This window comes from Chiloscyllium plagiosum, unplaced genomic scaffold (assembly GCF_037043375.1).
Source record: "Chiloscyllium plagiosum isolate Xiang-an unplaced genomic scaffold, Cpla_swu_hap1 HiC_scaffold_38, whole genome shotgun sequence".
In the NCBI taxonomy this organism is placed as follows: domain Eukaryota; kingdom Metazoa; phylum Chordata; class Chondrichthyes; order Orectolobiformes; family Hemiscylliidae; genus Chiloscyllium; species Chiloscyllium plagiosum.
Window position 1 is genome coordinate 23,449,739 of NW_028270176.1, and position 13,734 is coordinate 23,463,472.

The following is a 13,734-nucleotide window of genomic DNA, read 5'->3' on the forward strand; positions in this document are numbered from 1 at the left end:
CCAGGTCTTGAAATTCCCCACCCAATGGAACTTCCATTAACCCTATCTATATCCCTCATGATTCTATCAACTTCAATCAGGTCACCTCTCAACCTCCTAAGCTACAGTGAAAAAAGACACAGCCTACCCAACCTTTCTTCATAACTCAAACCTTCCATACCCGGGAATATCCTGGTAAATCTCTTCTCCAACTTAAAAATATCCTTCCCATGACAGGATGACCAGAACTGGAGATGGTATTGCAGACGAGGCATCACCAACATCCTGTACAACCTCAACATGATGGCCCGTCTCCAACACTCAAAGGACTGCGCAATGATGGCAAGCATGCTAAACGTCTTTTTAGCCACCCTGTCGACATGTGACGCAAACTTTCAGGAATGATGGACCTGAACCTCAGTGCGACAACACGACCCAAGGCCACACCATTGTGATGCACTGACGAAAGCAACAAAGCAGGAGGTGAGATTCCCCATAGGTTCATGCCCACTAGTGTGATAGTGACAGACTCAAATAGACAAAACCTGTCGACAGGGTGGCTAAAAAGACGTTTAGCACGCTTGCCATCATTGCGCAGTCCTTTGAGTGTTGGAGACGGGCCATCGTGTTGAGGTTGTACAGGATGTTGGTGATGCCTCGTCTGCAATACCATCTCCAGTTCTGGTCAACCTGTCATGGGAAGGTTATTGTTAAGTTGGAGAGGGTGCAGAGGAGATTTACCAGGATATTCCCAGGTATGGGAGGTTTGAGTTATGAAGAAAGGTTGGATAGGCTGTGTCTTTTTTCACTGTAGCTTAGGGGGTTGAGAGGTGACCTGATTGAAGTTGATAGAATTATGAGGGATATAGATAGGGTTAATGGAAGTTCCCTTGGGTGGGGAATTGTAAATATGCAGCTTTGGATCAGAATCTGTCGCAGTGAGAATCCTGTGTGGCTAGACCCCATGCCCAAATCAAGTGTTTATCAAAACCCACACTGACCTGCTGTGTGTTCAAATTGTGTGTTGTCTACAAATAAAAGAAAATAATGCCCCTACAATTAATTAAAGCTCTTTATGGAAGTTTGTGGGTATCTGTTGGTTTCAGTGTCTTTAAACGGGATTGAGGATAAATGAGACAACGTGAGATTGGCAGCATTGTAACCAGTAATACAGTGTTTTATAAAAAAAGAATTATAATATCTTCAGTGAAAGGGGAAAACAGAGGGGGATGGACTTCAAAGTAGGACAGGGAGGAGTCAGTGAAGTAGTGTAGTTTATGATCTCAACACGTAAAGGGTAAGAAAAGATTTGGAACTATTTTTGAGTTAATTCATGGTGGGTATGTTCTCCCCTGGTTACTTCCCACTCCTATCTGTTTGCTCTGTATAACAATCAGATAAAAACAATGACTGCAGATGCTGGAAACCAGATTCTGGATTAGTGGTGCTGGAAGAGCACAGCAGTTCAGGCAGCATCCTCAGATAAAATTCCAATCTGTAACTGACTTTCATTTATCAGGGACTGTAACATTAACCACCCCAAACTTTTGATTAGATTCCAGTCTGTAACACACTCCTGGGTATCTGTTATTTTGTAGATAAACCATCCTGACCTCCTCGATTAGATTCCAATGATTAACTCAATCCCATGTATATGTGAGTCTGTGTATAAAACACCACAAAACCTTCAATTATATTGCACTTGGTGACTCACTCCTGGTTATTCATTATTCAACATAAACAGCACCACGAACCTCTTCCAGCCTATAACTTATTGCCTGATATCTGTTAATCCATAATTAAACCATCCTGAACCAAGCAATCTGATTCCAGTGTGTCACTCACTAAACTCTCATGTTAAGTTCATGTTCTTAACACAATCTCCTGGCAAGAAAGGTCAATGTATCACTTGTCCTCCTATCTACTGGCACTACCATCTCTGTGACCTTTCTGACATTTACGTACAAGATCAGCCAAACCCCCTGGACAAAAATGTTTCCGAATTTCTCACCATTTTAAATGCAAAAATTCCACTTTTTGTATTCTTCCTGCAAATCACATTCCACTACACTGTAGTCTACCTGTCAATGTTTTAAATATAACTCACACAACATAAAACAGCAAAGTAGATTATATGATGGGATGTAGCCAACTGTATTACACTCAGTACCTTCGTGTTGCACTGTCATAATATCCAGTCATAAACCTTCTGGGTCTGAAAGTGTGGACTGGGCAGGGAACAAGGATTTTAAGCTGTCACTGAGTTAGTTTGGAAATCTGTGCTGCACATGGACATTGCTCCACAATATATTCCATCTGCCAATGACTTGCCCACTCAGTGAAGCTATCCATGTCGGGTCACAGCCTCTTTTCTCACCCCGCGCCCCCACAGCTTTCTCTCCCACCTAGCATGAGTCTTGTCAGTGACCCTGGAGACATCACATAGAAACATAGAAGATAGGAGCATGAGGAGGCCATTCGGCCCCTCAAGCACATTCATAGAGTCATAGAGTCATAGAAGTGCACAGCATGGAAACAGACCCTTCGGTCCAACTTGTCCATGCGGACCAGATATCCCAACCCAATGTAGTCCCACCTGCCAGCACCCAGCCCATATCCCTCCAAACCCTTCCTATTCATATACCCATCTAAATGCCTCTTAAATGTTGCAATTGTACCAGCCTCCACCACATCCTCTGGCAGCTCATTCCATACACGTACCACCCTCTGCATGAAACAGTTGCCCCTTAGATCCCTTTTATATCTTTTCCCTCTCACCCGAAACCTATGCCCTCTAGTTCTGGACTCCCCGACTCCAGGGAAAAGACTTTGTCTATTTATCCTATCCATGCCCCTCATAATTTTGTAAACCTCTATCAGGTCACCCCTCAGCCTCCGACGCTTCAGGGAAAACAGCCCCAGCCTGTTAAGCCTCTCCCTGTAGCTCAGATCCTCCAACCCTGGCAACATCCTTGTAAATCTTTTCTGAACCCTTTCAAGTTTCACAACATCTTTCCGATAGGAAGGAGACCAGAATTGCACACAATATTCCTAACCAATGTCCTGTACAGCTGCAACATGACCTCCCAACTCATGTACTCAATACTCTGACCAATAAAGGAAAGCATACCAAACGCCTTCTTCACTATTCTATCTACCTGTGACTCCACTTTCAAGGAGCTATGAACCTGCACTACAAGGTCTCTTTGTTCAGCAACACTCCCTAGGACCTTACCATTAAGTATATAAGTCCTGCTAAGATTTGCTTTCCCAAAATGCAGCACCTCGCATTTATCTGAATTAAACTCCATCTGCCACTTGTCACATTCTGTCATTCAATATGATCAAGAAGATGGTGGAGTTCAATTCCCGAATCTAACCCTCCCCCTCATATCCCCCCTCGAGAACGAAACCAAGATCATATATGAGAGAGACAGATTATGTATGGGAGAGGAAGAGATTCTGACATTACGTATGAGACAGATGCTGAGAGAGAGGGAGATAGTGAGATTGTACATCGGAGGGAAAGAGAAACTGTGAGATTTTACATGAGAGAGAGAGAGAAAAACAGTGAGATCATGCATGAGACACAGCTAGAAAGTGAGTTTGTACGTGAGAGAGATTCATCTTCCCCTGACACTGGGGGGCTCCTGTATCACACACCGGAATGAAATCAGACGCTGTGTTTAGGAGCAGGACATGGCTGGTGTAATTAGAACATCTGTTCATGAGGATGCTCAGAACCAGGAATCCAGCAGAGAATGACAACAGAACAGAGAGGATCAAACAAAGAACTTTGTGTTGAATTAGTGGAACAATACAGTTCCTGTTGAGAATGTACAGCCAGTGATATACTGACTCTGTTGTAGCACATTCGAGAGTTCAGGATTGTGTCTTTGTGTGTGTCTGTGTGTGGGGGTGTGTGATGGAGACAATTTAAGCTGAGTTTGACTCCGCGTGTCTGCTTTCAGCTATTTGACTGCGACATCATAGAGAGCTTTCCCCAAACTGTACCTGTCCTAGGAGTCAATAATGCAGACCGTGTCGAGAGCGCTTTACTCTGTATTTCCCCCCATTAAACAGGACATATCATTGGAATGTGCAGATGATACACAAATTGCCAATGGAGTATACAGGGAAGAGCAGTAAACTTTCGGAGGATACAAGCAGGTGCTGTTTACTGTCGTTGGGAAGATGTCTGAGGATGAAAGTGCTCCACAGGATTGCTGATGTCATCTCAGTAAAACACTCACAGAGAGACCTCCTTCCTGTTGTTGGCCAATTAATGTGAAGCACAGAATTCCAGCGAAATAGGCATGTGAGGGCTGAGGGCTTTCTCTGTTTGTCATAAAGAGCAAAATGGTCACCCAATGTCCTTGGGGGAAGAGGTCTGGCCTGGATTTCACCCAAATCACAGCCTGACACTGCAACCCCACAAAGTAACTGAGGGATGGACATTTATAAAACACATTCCATGTCTTCAGTGTAATCTCAAACTGGGTTCGAGGGAATGGAGCAGTTTTGTAGTGTCCTCAGTGTGTGATTGGGGGAATAGGGAAACTAATTTCTGAGGCAGATAGCCATAGAGTTACAGACACAGATACAGAGCCAGAGACACACAGAGACAGGATGGGAGTGTCCTGGAGATGTTTCAGAGCTCACTCTGAGACAGATGGGAGTGAATTATTCGCTGATACCCACAGTGCGCTGGACACAGTCTCTGTGAATGACTGAGATGATGGGATCCCATGTTCCATTTACTGATAATACAAAGTGATGTGGGACAGTAAAATGCAAGGCGGACGCAGAAAGACTGGGATTGGACAGGTTCAGTGAGTGAGTGAGTAAGACATCGTCTTTGCAGTATCACAGAGAGAAATGGGAGGCTTTGTTCCTTCATTTTAATCTTGAAATGGTTTCAGAGTATTGTTAGAGTTTCTGACGTTGATTCTAATCTTGGACCCAGAAGCAGCAAGAAGCCTTTCTTTCTCTCTTTTTAAGCAGTTTCCATTATTGTCTCAAAAATGTTCATTCTCTCTGGTCCTGTTAAATCCGAGGGAGACAACCCTGGGTTTGGGTCATTTCCCTCCCTCCCCAATCACCCCTTGCTCTCCAGCTATCATTCTGGTGAAGCTGTACTGCAGTCAGATACACACACACTCCCCAACTCCCCACTCTTTCTTGCCTTTCCCTATTTGTAACAAGAGAGACAGTGTGCGTGAACACGAGAGAGAGTATGTGCACAAGAGGAACAATGTGCGCAAGAGTGAGAGAGAGAAAGATAGAGAGTGTGTGTGTGGCGAAAGAGAGAGTGTGCATGTGAATGCAGGAGAGAGAGAGTGTGCGCGTGAACATGAGAGAGTGTGCAGGAATGCACAGGACAGAGTGTGCATGATTGTGTGTGTGTGAGAGAGAGAGTGGGCGTGTTAACCCAAGAGAGAGTGTGTGTGCAAATGTGAGAAAAAGAGTATGCATGCGAATGTGCGAGAGAGGAAGTGTGTGTGAATGGGAGAGAGGAAGTGTGCGTGAATGCGAGAGAGAGAGAATGTGCGCAAAAATGAGGAGAGTGTTTGCGAACCTAAGAGAGTGTACATGACTGTGAGAGAGAGTGTGCAAAAATGCAAGAGAGAGAGAGCGAGGGTGTGTGCAAATGCGAGAGAGACTGTGCGTGAACGTGAGAGAGAGAGAGAGTGCGCACAAATGCAAGAGACTGTGTGTGCGAACGCAAGAGAGAGATTTAGTATGTGCGCAAGAGGAACAATGTATGCATGTGTGAGACAGAAAGATAGTGTGTTTCAGTGTGCGAGAGTGAGGGAGAGTGTTTGAGCACGAGAGTGTGTGTAAGTGTGAGTGTGTGCATACGCAAGAGAGAGAATGTGCGTGAATGCCAGTGAGTGAGTGTGTGTGAAAGCAAGAGTGATTGTACACTAACGTGAGAGAGTGTGCAGAACACCTAAGAGAGAGTGTGCATGAAAGTGAGAGAAAATGTGCACGTGAACACGTGCACGAGAGAGAGTACGCGCGTGAATGTGAGAGAGAGTGCGCGCTAATGCAAGAGAGAGACTTTATGCAAACACGAGGAGAGTTTGCGCAAATGTGAGAGAGAATGTACGCAAATGTGAGAAAGAGTGCGCAAACATCAGAGACAGAGTGTGCGCAATGCAAGAGTGACAGTGTGAATGAATGTGCGAGAGACAGGGAATTTGAAGGAGAGTGTGTAAAAGTAAGAGCGTGTACGCAAACACGTGAGAGAGAGAGAGTGTGCACAAATGCAAGAGAATGTGTGCAAATACGAGGAGAGAGTTTGTGCAAAAACAAGAGAGTGTGTGCAAATGCGAGAGAGTGTGCGTGAACACGTGAGAGTGCGAGTGAACACGAGAGAGTGCATGAACGCGAGAGTGCATGCACATGCAAGAGTGCGCACAAACGTAAGACAGTGTGTGTGCGAATGCAAGAGAAAGAGTGCATGAACACGAGAGAGAGTGAATGTGTGTGCAAGAGGAACAATGTGTGCATGAGTGAGGGATAGAAAGAGAGAGTGTGAGAGTATGCACGAATGTGAGACAGAGCGTGCGTGAATGCGAAAGAGAGTGAGTGTGTAAATGTGAGAGAGAGTGCGCGTGAAGATGGGAGAGAGAATGTGCGCACATGCTAGAAAGTGTGTGCACAAATGCACATGAGAGTGAGAGAGTGCGCAAACGTGAGAGAGAGAGACAGTAGGAAGGAGAGAGTGTGTAAAAGCAAGAGTGTGTAGGCAAACATGTGAGAGAGAATGTGCACAAATACAAGAGAGAATGTCGCGAACGTGAGAGTGTGTGTGCAAATGCGAGAGAGTGTGTGCGAACTCATAAGTAAACACAAGAGTGTGCGTGAACGTGAGAAAGTGTACGCATGCACGCAAGAGAGAATGTGCACGAATGCAAGAGAGAGAGTGTGCATGAACATGAGAGAGTGCCTGAGTGAATGCGCAAGGTAGAGTGTGTGTGAATGTGAGATCAAGTGGGCTTGTGAATGCGAGAGTGAGCATGTGAATGTGAGAGTGTGAGTGAGCGCAAGAGAGAGTGAGTGTGCACAAAAGCAAGAAAGAGAGTGTGCGCTAATACGAGAGAGACAGAGACTGTATGCAAACGTGACACTGATAAAGGATGATCAGCCATGATCATATTGAATGGTGGTGCAGGCTCGAAGGGCAGAATGGCCTACTCCTGCACCTATTATCTATTGTGAGAGAGAGTGTACGCAAACATGAGAAAGTGTGTACACAAATGTGAGAGTGTGCGCAAACACGAGAGAGTGTGCGCAAAAATCAGAGAGAGTGTGCACAAACACAAGAGTGATAGTGTGAATGAACATGAGAGAGAGAGTATGTGTGAAGGAGAGAGAGTGTGCAAAAGTGAGGGTGTGTACGTGAATGCGTGAAAGAGAGTGTGCACAAATGCAAAAGTATGTGTGCAAATACGAGGAGAGAGTTTGCGTAAAAACAAGAGAGTGTGTGCAAATGCGAAAATGTGTGCGCGAATGCGCGAGAGTGTGCCAGTGAATGCGACAGTATGTGAATGAACACGAGAGAGAGAGAGCGCGCGCGTGCACACAAGAGTCTTTGCTGCCCGAGAATTAACATCTCAGTGGGCAACAAGATCCAACAAGGTTCCTGTGCTGGGAATTAACATCTCAATTACACAGAGCCCTCCCCAGGGAGCAGGCAAACAGATTTTGACAGAGATTGCAGGGGTGCAGTTCAGAAACCTCTTACTGAGAATAAATGTGGACAAGGAATTGTCAGATTCATTCCGAAACCCTCTTGTCTCTCTCTCTCTCTATTGAGAATGAGCAGCTCTCCCAGTCTGGTTGAGAGAGAGAGAGTGTGTGTGTGTTTATTAATGTTTCAGTCTCTGGTTAATTGCTTTCTTATGATTTGTTTGTATTTCGCTGTTGCTGTGATGTTATGCAATGTATTAGGGATGGTGCGAGTGTTGGGTATAAACCTAGGATCTTGTTGTGTAATGTTGCATCAAAGTGCTCTCATTCGCTGCCCCACCCACTTTCAACTCATCTTTTCTCTCCTTTATCCCGAAGAACTTTTGTTGGGAAAGCTGTAAAGTGAAGATCCAAAATGACTGGGGCCAGGAAAGCCTTGGACAAGAACAACCTCCAAAGGGGGAGCATGGGCCTGAGGCCTGAGGCCTGTTTACCAGGCTGCACCCCATGGGGCCCAGGTGAGTTGTGGTCTTTTTATTACCCCAAGGTTTCATCACCTCTGGGTAAGAGCCTGGTTTGTTGGGCCTCTAGTTAACTGAGTCCTATCAGATTGCAGCCCTGTCGTTTTTAAAACAGGTTTGAATTAACCGGCGCCTCGGGATCGTGACACATACAGGTTCAACCCCAGGGTCTGGGAGGCAGGACTCCTGGAGGAGGGAATTAAAATCCAAAATATCTGACTGTCTGTAAAAACTTGTCACACTGTCAGAGGAGTATGGGTCATAGAGAGGGCAGGGTGATAAAATTCAACAGGGAGAGAAAGAGACCGAGAAAAAGAATTGAAAAATGGAGAGAGCAGGAGAAACAGAAGGAGAGAGCGACAGAGAGAGAGGGAGAGGGAGAGGCGTTGTGAGATTGTGAAAAAGCTGTAATGTTCAATTCTGGGTTGACAGAGGGAAAGAAAAACAATCAGATTATCGAGCTGCTGCAGAATTGTCACATGTGGGATCTTGTTGTGCATCAGTTGCCTTGACGCCATCGTTGCAGGTGGTGAGTGTTTTAATCAGCGAACTTATCAATTCAAAAGTTTTTTGACATGAAAACTCAACTCATCGCCCGCCATGTGTTTGGATGTTGCTGAGAGATTGTCTGCGTCACTGACAGGGGAAAACCCTGGGATCTTGCTGTGCCATCGCCCTGTAAAAGATTTTCCTGCATAGCCTTTCAACTAATGCTGCCTCTTTCCTCCCAGAGGGATCTTTCCAGCCACTTGAAGATTCGAAGAAAGAGAGAGTTTGGGACCAGCAAACCTTTGAACAAGAGCTTTTTCCAGCGGGGAATGTGGTCCTGAGGCCTGTTTGACAGGCTGCACCCTGTGGGGGCTCAGGTGAGTTTCGTCTGCTTATTACCCTGAGATTGAATCCCCTCCCTGGGGGATGGGTGGACTGGCATTTTACTGGGCCTCTGGTAAACTGTGTCCTGTCAGATTGCGGCCCTATCAGTTTTAAAACAGGTTTGAAGCCTGGACTTAAAGTAACTGGGACCTTGGGTTTTAACACAAACATGTCAATCGCCAGTGAGTTGTATTTCGCTGTTGCTGACAGACAGAGGACGCCCCAAGGAGGGAATTAAAAGCTTAAATGAGAAACTCTCTCCATAGACCCGTTCTAAAGTCAGAGTAATGTGAGATGTGTATAGGTTATGGGGATAAAATATGATAATTGTAGAAATAAGGCACAGGTTGGTCATTTCATTTCAATTCACTGAGCATCTGCGAGGGGATTTCTCTCTGTCTTTCTCTGTCCCCTCTCTTGAACCATTTCCAGTTTTCTTTGGTTGGGTTTTTCAAACAAATAAAGATTAGACAGAGAGAGAGAGAGATGGAAAGATTCAGAGAGGGAGATGGTGACAGAGAGAGAGGGGGAAATGGTGACACAGGGAAAGGGGAGGGCGGAGATGGCAATGGATAGCGAGAGAAATGGCGACAGAGAGAGAGCGAGAGAGAGAGAGATGGTGACCCAGAGAGGGGGGGAGATGCCGACACAGAGAAAGAGAGAAGGAGATGGCGACATGGAGAGAGGCGGGGGGTAGATGGTGACACAGAGAGACAAAGTAAGAGAGATGGCGACACAGATAGAGAGAGAGGTGGTAACAGAGAGAGAGAGGGAGATGGTGACAGAGAGAGAGAGGGAGAGAGGTGGCGACACAGATAGAGAGAGAGGTGGTAACAGAGAGAGAGAGGGAGATGGCGACACAGAGAGACAAAGTAAGAGAGATGGTGACACAGAGAGATGCGGGGAGAGATGGCATTACAGAGAGAGAGAGAGAGGGAGATGGTGACAGAGAGAGAGAGAGGGAGAGAGATGGCGACACATAGAGAGAGGGAGAGAGGTGGCGACACAGATAGAGAGAGGTGGTAACAGAGAGAGAGAGGGAGATGGCGACACAGAGAGAGGGAGATGGTGACACAGAGTGAGACAGGACAAGAGAGACAGGCCGGGAGAGCAAGTCAGAGAGACGCCCAATCACAAGCTGAATTGTGAAATTGCTGGCACTATTGGGATCTTGCTGTGTGAAAAGTACATGGGGGAGGGTGGCGGGCTTGTGGCGGGGTTGTTGCTGGGGATGGGGTGGAGTGTTCTGGCATGGGGCAAAGAAGGGGAAATACACCATGGGGTGCCACACCCAGCTGCCTGTGGGATCTTGCTGTGCACCCCTCTGCCTGTGGGTCACCCCTTACACATCAGAGCAGCCTGTGGACAGGGCCCGGGCTCTGTTTGCTGATGGTCTAACAGTGGGAGGGGGTGCATCATTCCCCCCTTTCCCCAGCACAGACCTCACTCCCCCACCACGCAACCTCTCCTTCCCCTTCCCCTAGAATGTGGTATTGACCTGGCTAATGGCTACAGGACAGGGAGATGGAACCCATTTTAAATGGGAGGGAGGGAGGAGAGGGCATTTCTGTCAGAACGGAGGGGGAATGGAGAGCGGGGGAGGGGGAGAGAGAAGGGACGGGTGGGGGTTGGGGTGGAGAAAAGACAGAGGGGATGTGGGAAAGACATAGATCAATTCTCGAGAGCAGGAGAAAGCTGAACAGAGATGGTGACGTTGATAGGGGCAGAGAGAGGGGGAGAAAGTGTAAAATAGTGTAAATATATTTGGCATCCGGACGCCTGTGGTGATGCGGTGTTACGCGCGTAGAAGGAGGTCACATGATGCTCTGTTTCGCGGGCCGAAGATCACGTGGTGCTCCGTTTCGCGGGCAAAAGAAGGTCATGTGGTGTCGGACATCCGGGAACGCGAGGAGGCAGAAAATGGAGTCAGATCAACAGCCAATCAGAAGACAATCCTACCTCAGTGATTGCATGACGTTTTTTATTGTATAAAAGACTGGGTCAGGGACAGCAATAGGTCTTACTTTTTTGAACTGACACACTTTGTAGTTTGTCAGGGACAGAAAGGTCTAGACCCAGAGCTCTGTATACTTTGTCCACTTACTGCTCAAATAAACTAAGAGTGTGAGATTGAATATTTTCTCCTATTGCTTCATTTAAAGAACACGCAGGACTGGGCTCACACATAGAAGAAAGTAAGTTGGTAGATTGAGCCAAAGTCCTACAATTTGGTGACCCCAACGTGATGAAGACGGAGAAGTGACGGAAAAGAGAGAAAAATAGAAACAACGGACAACTGACGTCTGATGACAACAACAAGCGGCGCCGCATAAAAAGGTGAGCAGACGCCTGTTTATATCAAAGTTCTGCAATTGGAGATACTAAATTGATTGTTGTCATTATACTGCAAGTGTCCTAGTAATAGTAAGTGGATAAAGTATTGATATAATACATACAGGTTTAAAGTCCCGTGGGGTTAGAGTCCCCATAAAAGCAACAAAGTTTAATACGTACGGGTTTAAAGTCCCGTGGGGTTAGAGTCCCCATAAAAGCAACAAAGTTTAATACGTACGGGTTTAAAGTCCCGTGGGGTTAGAGTCCCCATAAAAGCAACAAAGTTTGATACGCACAGGTTTAAAGTCCCGTGGGGTTAGAGTCCTCATAAAAGCAGAAAATGTGTTGCTGGAAAAGCGCAGCAGGTCAGGCAGCATCCAAGGAACAGGAGAATCGACGTTTCGGGCATAAGCCCTTCTTCAGGAATGAAGGGCTTATGCCCGAAACATCGATTCTCCTTCTCCTTGGATGCTGCCTGACCTGCTGCGCTTTTCCAGCAACACATTTTCAGCTCTGATCTCCAGCATCTGCAGCCCTCACTTTCTCCTCCTCATAAAAGCAACAAGGTACGTAAGTGTGAGGAGGTTTAAAGTCCATTGAGCAGAATCTCATAAAAGCAACGCTCACAAATTTTGATCTATGATTGATGTGTTGTAAGTTTTAAAAATTATATTGGGGAATGTACGGAGGGTGGCAGAAAAGCCAGTAGTGTTTTGAAGACAGAGATGGTGGTGTCTCAGCGAGAAAGAGTCAGCAGTGGAACCCTAACGGTGACAACGACACTGTGATAAATCTCGCTGAAAGGGTCAGTTGCTCGGGTGTACTCCATACAAACTGACTGGCCACCGGATTCGTCTTTGATTGGGTTGGTTGCTCGGCTATATTTATATTCAAACCAACTGACTACTGGACGGGAGGATTAAAAACAAAAATACATAAAATGGAAGGGGAATTTGATAAAGAGTGTGAAGAATACGGAGGATGTTCTTCCGATTTAATGTTGCCTGTAAAACAGCAGTGGGGTAAAGCCAGAAGTCAGTTAGTCAGTGGGCTCACAAAGAACAAACAAAAAACAATGATGGAGAAATATGACAGGATTTGGGAAGAATTACAAAAACAGGGCAAAGTCCTGAAAGATGAGGAGAAGAAGAAATTGTCACTGTTTTTAGGAAAAGCAGAAGAGCAAGCTAAATTAGAAGTAGAAGAGCACATGAAGGGAAAGAAAGGGTCAATATTAGTTCGAAGAAAGTGGACAAAAGAAGGCGGGGAGAAAGAAGAGAGGAGGATTCATCTGCACAACATGACGTTAGCCTGTATGGCGGTAGAAACATTACAAAAGAGAGTAGGTGGGACCTCTAAAACAGAACTGGCAAAGGAGACAGAAAAGGCAGGACCATCCGCGCCATTATATCCTAAATTGCCTGGGGTACAATCACCGCCCCCATATCCTGTAACACAAATGCCACTTATGTATGTTCAAGAAGGGGTATTAGATGTGCAAGAAGTAGGAACAAGAGAGTACAACGTAGTAAAAGAGAGACTGGCGGAAGCAGTAGAAGAAAGCATCAGAAAAGTAGAAAAACTAACACTAGAAGTTGAACAGAGGGTTAAGGAAGTGGAGGAAGCAAACAGGGTGATAATGACGCACAGCAGAAACAAAGAACAGCCAAAACAGGGAAGATATTCATCAGTGTAAGAGCCAGATGCTCATTTGACACTGTATAGTGCTGAGAATGAAAAGAGGGGAAGATTACATGACTCAGGTCAGTCATTGGATGATGGGTTCTCAGACAGAAGAAGGAGAGATTTGAGGGAAGAACGAGATAGAGAGAAATTGGATGGGGAGGAGTCTAAAAGTAGTACAGACATTGAGGACGAAGAATCCCTGACAGAGGATGACCCAAACACCTACCCCGTCACTTTGAAAGGCTCACTCACAATGCACACGGAACACGGCCCTCCACTGAAGCCCCTCCCTGAACCAAGTTACAACTTGCGTCAAAGAGACACATTACGACAACCCATAAAGTATCAGCACCACCAAATGCCATTAATTTACAGAGGCTCTTATATGGGGGATGTTTATCAGCCCTTCACATATACTGACATGAACTGCATCTTGGATAAAATGCCCCCACCCATGGAGGGAGGTGGGCCTTGGATGACTATATTTTGCCAATATACACTAGGGCACAAGTTAGCTATGGTTGATTGGAGAGCATTGTTGGGTAAGCAATTGAGTATGTGGGAAATACAGCAGATTGAAGCGTCTGCGGGGACCACCTTACTACCTGATTCATACCCGTTTGCGCAGCATGCCACCTGTGTG

General features: G+C 46.0%; 1 long non-coding RNA gene across 1 annotated transcript; it reads left to right on the top strand.

Annotated features, from left to right (window-relative positions):
* The first annotated feature begins 272 nt into the window (after positions 1–272).
* Positions 273–11,695, top strand: LOC122547846 (uncharacterized). The gene is made up of 4 exons (XR_015753606.1): positions 273–462; positions 8,056–8,195; positions 8,930–9,064; positions 11,234–11,695. It is a non-coding gene; the product is annotated as an uncharacterized LOC122547846 (long non-coding RNA).
* Positions 11,696–13,734: the final 2,039 nt, after the last annotated feature.